This window comes from Amblyomma mixtum, chromosome 8 (assembly GCF_055824585.1).
Source record: "Amblyomma mixtum isolate Tamu chromosome 8, ASM5582458v1, whole genome shotgun sequence".
NCBI classification, from domain to species: domain Eukaryota; kingdom Metazoa; phylum Arthropoda; class Arachnida; order Ixodida; family Ixodidae; genus Amblyomma; species Amblyomma mixtum.
In genome coordinates this window covers 92021460-92028219 of record NC_143019.1, presented here as the reverse complement: position 1 = coordinate 92028219, position 6760 = coordinate 92021460, and the positions used below count along the sequence as shown (strand labels likewise).

Genomic DNA, 6760 nt, shown 5'->3' with positions numbered 1-6760 from the left:
ACTGCACAAGATCACTCTGCCATCACCGCTTTCTTTTCAGTACTTACGGTTGGAACAAAAGTACGGATACAAGCAGACAGTGAAAGAAGATCGATCGAAATTCTTGTGAAGAAAAGGAAGCACAGCTTCGGACACTACTCAGGATAGAACAGTGGACAGTAGTCCGAGCAGGTACGCACCTCTAGTACTGTTCTCTTTCCTCCCCTAAGTCCTGTCTCACGCTGCGGTTACTTTTCATCTCCAACACGAGGGATCAACGGGCCCAACATTTCACACTGTTCAACATGAATCGAACTTCGGGTGCTCCATGAAAGCCAAAATATTTTAAATGCCCCAATATTATACGATAAATTCAGAGAATGTAGTTTGCCACAAACACACTTGCTCGATAAATGAAAGTGCAAAAAATTTTCATTGCCTGTACAGACCAGCGTGGTAATAAATTGCGGTTATAAGTTATAAATTACGCGCGTAATTGCGTGAAGGCCATCAGGCTTTCCCCTATTGGACATGATGAAACCGTATTTCTTCATTAGAAAGGTGTTTACGTTCGCTGCCACATTTTACAATCCACTGCTTCCAGTTACAACTAGACAACGCGTGGAAAATATAAGAAAGCAATTGCGTGCTCTGTGTCCGCGTGTCAGAACCGGCAGTTTCAAGCCTTCTTGTTGTACGTATATTGTTGTCTTCCACAAAGTTTCAAGGCCCAGCATTGTGATCATGTCAAACGTTAGGCATCTTTCATTTTCTACATCCAAAAACCTCATGCCGCCACAGTTTTAGGAGTCTGCTGTATAAAGTCATAAAGGAAGGATGCGTCCCTCACAAAAAGTTTTAGTAACATTCTTTAGAAAGTCTTTCGACAATTGTTAATAGAACCTATCAACATTGAATAGAAAGTCTTTCAAACGCCTTTGTACATTGTAGTAACAACCTATCAACCGTCTTCCAACAATTGGCCACCGATATCCAAAAGACTCAAGTACATAGAAAGTCTTTATACTTCCTATCATCCCCTTATCGAGTTTGTATACACTTCCTACTGACCCCTTACCGACAATGTCTACCAACACCCTATTAACGGTCTTCCGACAATTGGCCACCGTTATCCAAAAGACTCAAGTACATAGAAAGTCTTTACACTTCTTATCAACCACATACCGACAATGTCTACCAACACCCTATCAACGGTCTTCCGACAATTGGCCACCGTTATTCAAAAGACTCAAGTACGAAGAAAGTAAATTCCTACATCAACTTTTGGAAAAGTGTATGTTAACTACACAGTACAACACTTTTACCAACATAGTTTTATCACTTCAAAATCATTTTGTGAACACTATCCTTGAGTGCTTAAAGAATAATAGAAGCAAAATGCAAATTATTACATTTATTGTGCACAAGTGTACATACGCGCTACAACACATGCATGATGCATCAAAATATTTTATGGAGAACAATAGAGGAGCAGAATATTGCCTTCGGCACACTTCCCCTCAGTTCCCTCTGAGTAACAATGACTGACACACAGCAATTGAAAAACAAAAGGTTTTAATTCACGATGTTTCGGCTGGAGGGCCAGCCTTTTTCGAGTATAGTATAGCATTCGAAACAAAAGCTGTGTGCTTCAAATGCTGTAGTACACTTGAAAACGGCTGGCCCTCCAACCAAAACGTCGTCAATTAAATCCCGTTAGGTATTTCTTACATATATACGAGGTGTTTCAGGGAAGACTAAGTAATTTTCAAAAAACAGGTATTTTGAGATGAATGTATGGCTTTTTCAGCATAGTATTACCAGTGTTGGCAGGCATAGAAAACTTGTGAAGAGTCTTACGTAGTAAGCTGGTTAGCTAATTTTTATTAATGAACCTTTTCACTATCAGAAACTTCGTTAAAACATTAAGTTGGGCTAGTTGGTAACGGCTTGAAGGAATCATACTCTTAGCGGTAAGAACACACACAACACCAAGACACACACACACAGGACACCCGCTAGACTTCAACTATCTTTACTGGACACTTGTACGACATAAATATGTATCACTGAGCACACGCAGGTGCCTCGTCATCGGCATCAGGTCTAACTACGCCCTCCCCTCTCCTCCAAGGCATATGGTTGCGCCGATAAACAATCCCTTTTTCTGCCAATGCCAGGGAGGGAGTGCTTACACACATGTCACCCGCCTCTTGAATACGAAAGGCCTGGGAGCCGATAAAAAAGAGAAATTATCGAAGTCTTTCGTATTCAAGAGGCGGGTGACATGTGTAAGCACTCCCTCCCTGGCGTTGGCAGAAAAAGAGATTGTTTATCGGCGCAATCATATGCCTTGCAGGAGAGGGCAGGGCGTAGTTAGACCTGTTGCGGATGACGAGGCACCTGCGAGTGCTCAGTGATACATATTTATGTTGTACAAGTGTCCAGTAAAGATAGTTGAAGTCTAGCGGGTGTTCTGTGTGTGTGTCTTGGTGTTATGTGTGTTTCTTACTGCTAAGAATATGATTCCTTCACTATCAGAGTCAGGCGTCTAGTTGCCATTAGAAATTTGTAGCAGTTACATGCACTGGAGGGGTTTCTTTCCCTGTGTGCTTTCAAAAGCGCATGTATTTTCGCACGATGCAGCCAAATTTTGTCGAGCCACAGCGGCGAAAGTAATCATGTTTTGTACATTCCAGAAACTGATATGGCTACTACGAACAACTGGCTAAAAGTCTCTAACTGCAACCAGTTGCAAACCTGTGTTAGTTAAAAAGTTAATTATCAGAAATTAGTTAACCAGCTTACTAAATACACCTCACCGGCTTTCTGGTGTCTGCTAACACTAGTAATATTATGCAGCAAAAGCCATATTTTTGAAAACTACTTATTCTTCCCTGAAACACCTGGTGCATATAAATACTGCTCACTTTCCTGTACAACACAGAAACGAAATAATTTCTTCTGTAATATGAAAGTTCCATGAGCCACATAACAAACCCGTGGAAAAAAAACTGCATGCATACACACACATCTCTCCAAAACAGCTAAAAAATCCCACACAGTGAAACAATGCTTACACTGTCTTAAGACCAACATTAAAGGCTGCAAACACTAGCGAATTAAAAGTCAAACAGATGCCAAACATGCTAAATGTCCCCATGGATGTAGACATTAAGCTATGAGCTGATTTTAATAAAAATGCATCAGCACAGAAATGCTTAAGCGACTTTGTTGGTGCACTATCCTGACACTTGTCCTCAATATCAGGCAGCCTGCTTGTTGTTCATCATCATCATCAGCCTGACTATGCCCACTGCAGGGCAAATGCCTCTCCCATGCCTCTCCAATTAACCCTGTCGTTACTTGTCTGCATCACCAGCGGAAGAGGTAGCGTCCTAGTGATGAGACGTGTGCACGAACAGGTAGCCTCCTCCATGGCAGAATGCAGCAGCAAGAGAACTGCACAAGAAAACATTCAAAGTATACAGTTATAGTAACTTCTAATAGAATCAAACACGGAGAAGCAACAATCAGTTAAATGTGCACTAAAATGCAGCACTCCGAGTGAGTTTGATAAGGCTGCTGAGTAATAGCATAAGCAGCAGTCACAAGACTAGAACTAAATGTAATGCGTCCTTGAACAAGAAAAAGCTATAACATGCTGTTGTGTTCAATTCTGCCCCCACATTCGAAGACTGAATTATATTCACAGGAACTGACATTAACGTGTTACACCTAATTAGGCTACCACGAAGAGATATTTAGCCATTCCAGTCATATGAATATAACATGCAGGCCATCAAATATGAAAATTATTTTGTGTTTCTGATTTGTCTGCGCAAAAATTCAGGCAGCGTTTGTTTTCAAAAGTGATGGCACAAAGACATTGCAATATAATGCACATGTTGCTGTAGATAATGTATCATTCGGAGCTATACCAGGTGTTAGGGGAAAATGTATGAACAAAGAGTACAAAGGTGAGCAAATCCTTCAGGGCAAGAGTGGCACACTCTAACGCAGATGAATCAAAATATTAAGGCACACACTGCGTCAGATACAATACTTGTAAGTAAAGCTGCATAGAACTACAAGCGATAAAAGCCTCAGAAACGTGCCCCTAAGGGAGCAGCTGGACTGGTAGTTTTTTATTTGTCCCGCAGCACATCCCTCCAGTGCTGATGCCTGCTCATATCTGTTTAAGTTGAGAATACAAGGGAAACAAGCAAACAAGTGTTCCAAAGAAGATAAAAATGTGCGCTTAGGTTGTTCTTTAGGAAATTACCTGCCACTAATTGCAGCAATAAATACCTCGAGAAAGTAAATTAAGTTATTTACACAGCTTATTACAAACCTTGATGGCACGGGAGAAAGGCAACATCAAATGCATCGGTTCAAGTAAAGCCAGGGGTCTTGTTAAGGTCACAGCAATCATACTGAACGTAAGTGAATCAGTAACTGAACGTCGGCATGAATAAAAATAACAATGCACCAATACTCAATTTCAAATGCATTTCAACTGTACAGTGCAGTCAGTTGTGACAAAGGGAGTGTGAAAGAAAACCTCAGCAATGCTCATGACATCGAATAAGCATCTTTCTTCTGTACAGCTAAAATATAAGCTTTACAGGGTTTCATGTAATGCAAGGATAACCTGGTAAGGTATCAATTATTGATGCTAGCAACAAATATGCTTTTAAAGCAGAGTGCTCCACTTGAACGCCAATATTAAATTATGCATTGCCCGTTAGGCCATGCCTATCACATCACTGGTTCACTTCAAACATGCCATACCTTGTAAAAGGTAGGTACTGCTGAAGTAAACCTATAAAATTTATTTGCTGCTTTTAGACTGCTGTATAAAGGTCATGAAGCAGATAATTGTTTTAATTTGGTCTGTACTGTGGTCAAGATTTCCAAGCACGAGAGGCATGAGGGAAAAAACTATAAAAAGCATTTCACATTATAACACAATGCACTTGACTAACGGGAATGCTTTCATGATGCCCGAAATATCTTTTCCCTTTCTCTTGGTCCTCTTTTAAAAGAAAAAAAAACGAAAGAGAGAGGGAGCCTGGACCAGAAGATTTTTGGCAGGCTAAAAAAGACAAGGAAAATATACCCACTCGTCTACCTATCCTTTTACATGTGGCACATGCTTGATATCCAGTGTCAATGGCTGATAGGCTGAACCAGCAGGTCTTGATGTCATTTGCCTCTGGTTGAGGTAGCATTGGCTCGATGATAGATGAAAGCTGGTGCAAAAGTAGCGTGATGATACCGGTGGAGCAGCTGTACAGGGCTTGACTGCGGGTGCATTTGAAGAAAGGCTGCATTAGAGCCATGCTTTCATAAACATCACAGAAGGCACATCCCATTACAACCTCTAGCTGTTCAGTCCAATGTGTTCATGAGTGGAGGCTAATGATTAATTACCTATGCCTCCAATAGTTAGCAAAAAAAATGGTTTACAAAGCTTGTCATACTTTTCTTAAAGCTATTATTCGCGAATCACGTTATACTTTTATCGCTTCAGACTGAAAATGAGGGAATGACATAAATGTAGTGAACGTAAAAAAAATAAAATGACAACAAACCTTCCATTGTGCGATTACCTCAGCTGCACTGCAATGGAATGGTTCTGCTATTTTTAATCGTCGTTTCGTTGACCAGAACTATCAAGAAACACAGCACTTGATGTGACTGCGACGTAGAACGGGCAATGCTCCTTATCCAGTAAACACTCAGGCAGCAGAATCAAAATACGCACGCTGCTACAAGCACTTTTCGTTCTTATGGTCTCCTTTTCACGCGCTGCTCCTGTTCAGTCGGAATAACGAATCAAGCAGCACCCCACAGTTCTCGGCGTGCAACCAAATTCTATCACATAACTCCTGCGCCGAGGAGCTGACGCAAAGAGCGTGAGGCGGTGGGTTAAAAGTTGCATAGTTGGCAAACGAGCGTGTCAGAACACCTTCTCTCTGCAAACGATCGCGTGGTGCCCGCATTTTGCACCTCACTGCGAACAAGACGTAAAGACGAACCCAAATGCATTCGCAGCCCTCAATCATACCCCCGACACATCGCAGAAGTCATTTTCCAGTTCTGTACTTACATTTGTCAACGTTCACGGCAAGCCGTTTCTTCTATCGGGCATCGGGCGCCGGCCGCTCTCGGCGTGGTTGCGTGCAGTACGTCAGAGCAGTTTTTGAGCACTGCGTGCGCGTAAGAACGTCTTCCGCAGCACTGGAGCCATCTGTCAACTTCCGAGTTTAGTCACACTACCACAACACTAACGAGGCCGCACATTTAACACAAACAAACTGAAGAAACTCACCCACAACTTCACAACCGTCGCACCCCGTCAACAAAGAGTCGTTTCAGCGTCCTAAAAAAGATAGTGTAGCGCGCGGCCAACATGAGACTCGCAATCCGCCGACAGCGAACGGAAAGATAGCGCTAATGTCGCCTAACTTTCTACGCGTTAAAAAAAGAATTGATAAAGCCCTTTTTGCCACGAACTTGTTGCATTAAACGACAAAATATTTTGTTTCAATTACAAAGTCAACAAATTGGAATGATTAAGGTGAAAAAATGCGACTACTCACAACCATCTGTTTCTGGCGGCGCTGCGAACGAAAGCTTGGAAAACCGGGCAGCATGCCGGGCAGCTACAGTCGACGCATCTGGGGCCAGGAAAGCCGCAGCCGCTGCACGGCTGCACTGTCTGCCTAGTTCTAAGGCTATAACCATGGAGATGGCTATAATTCAGCTCCCCGTA

At 42.2% G+C, this 6760-nt stretch overlaps 1 long non-coding RNA gene across 1 annotated transcript; it reads right to left on the bottom strand.

The window, feature by feature from the left end:
* Positions 1–2497: 2497 nt before the first annotated feature.
* Positions 2498–6339, bottom strand: LOC149333500 (uncharacterized). Its single transcript, XR_016284942.1, has 3 exons — positions 6095–6339; positions 5106–5286; positions 2498–3441 (listed from the first exon to the last, which is right to left on the bottom strand). It is a non-coding gene; the product is annotated as an uncharacterized LOC149333500 (long non-coding RNA).
* Positions 6340–6760: the final 421 nt, after the last annotated feature.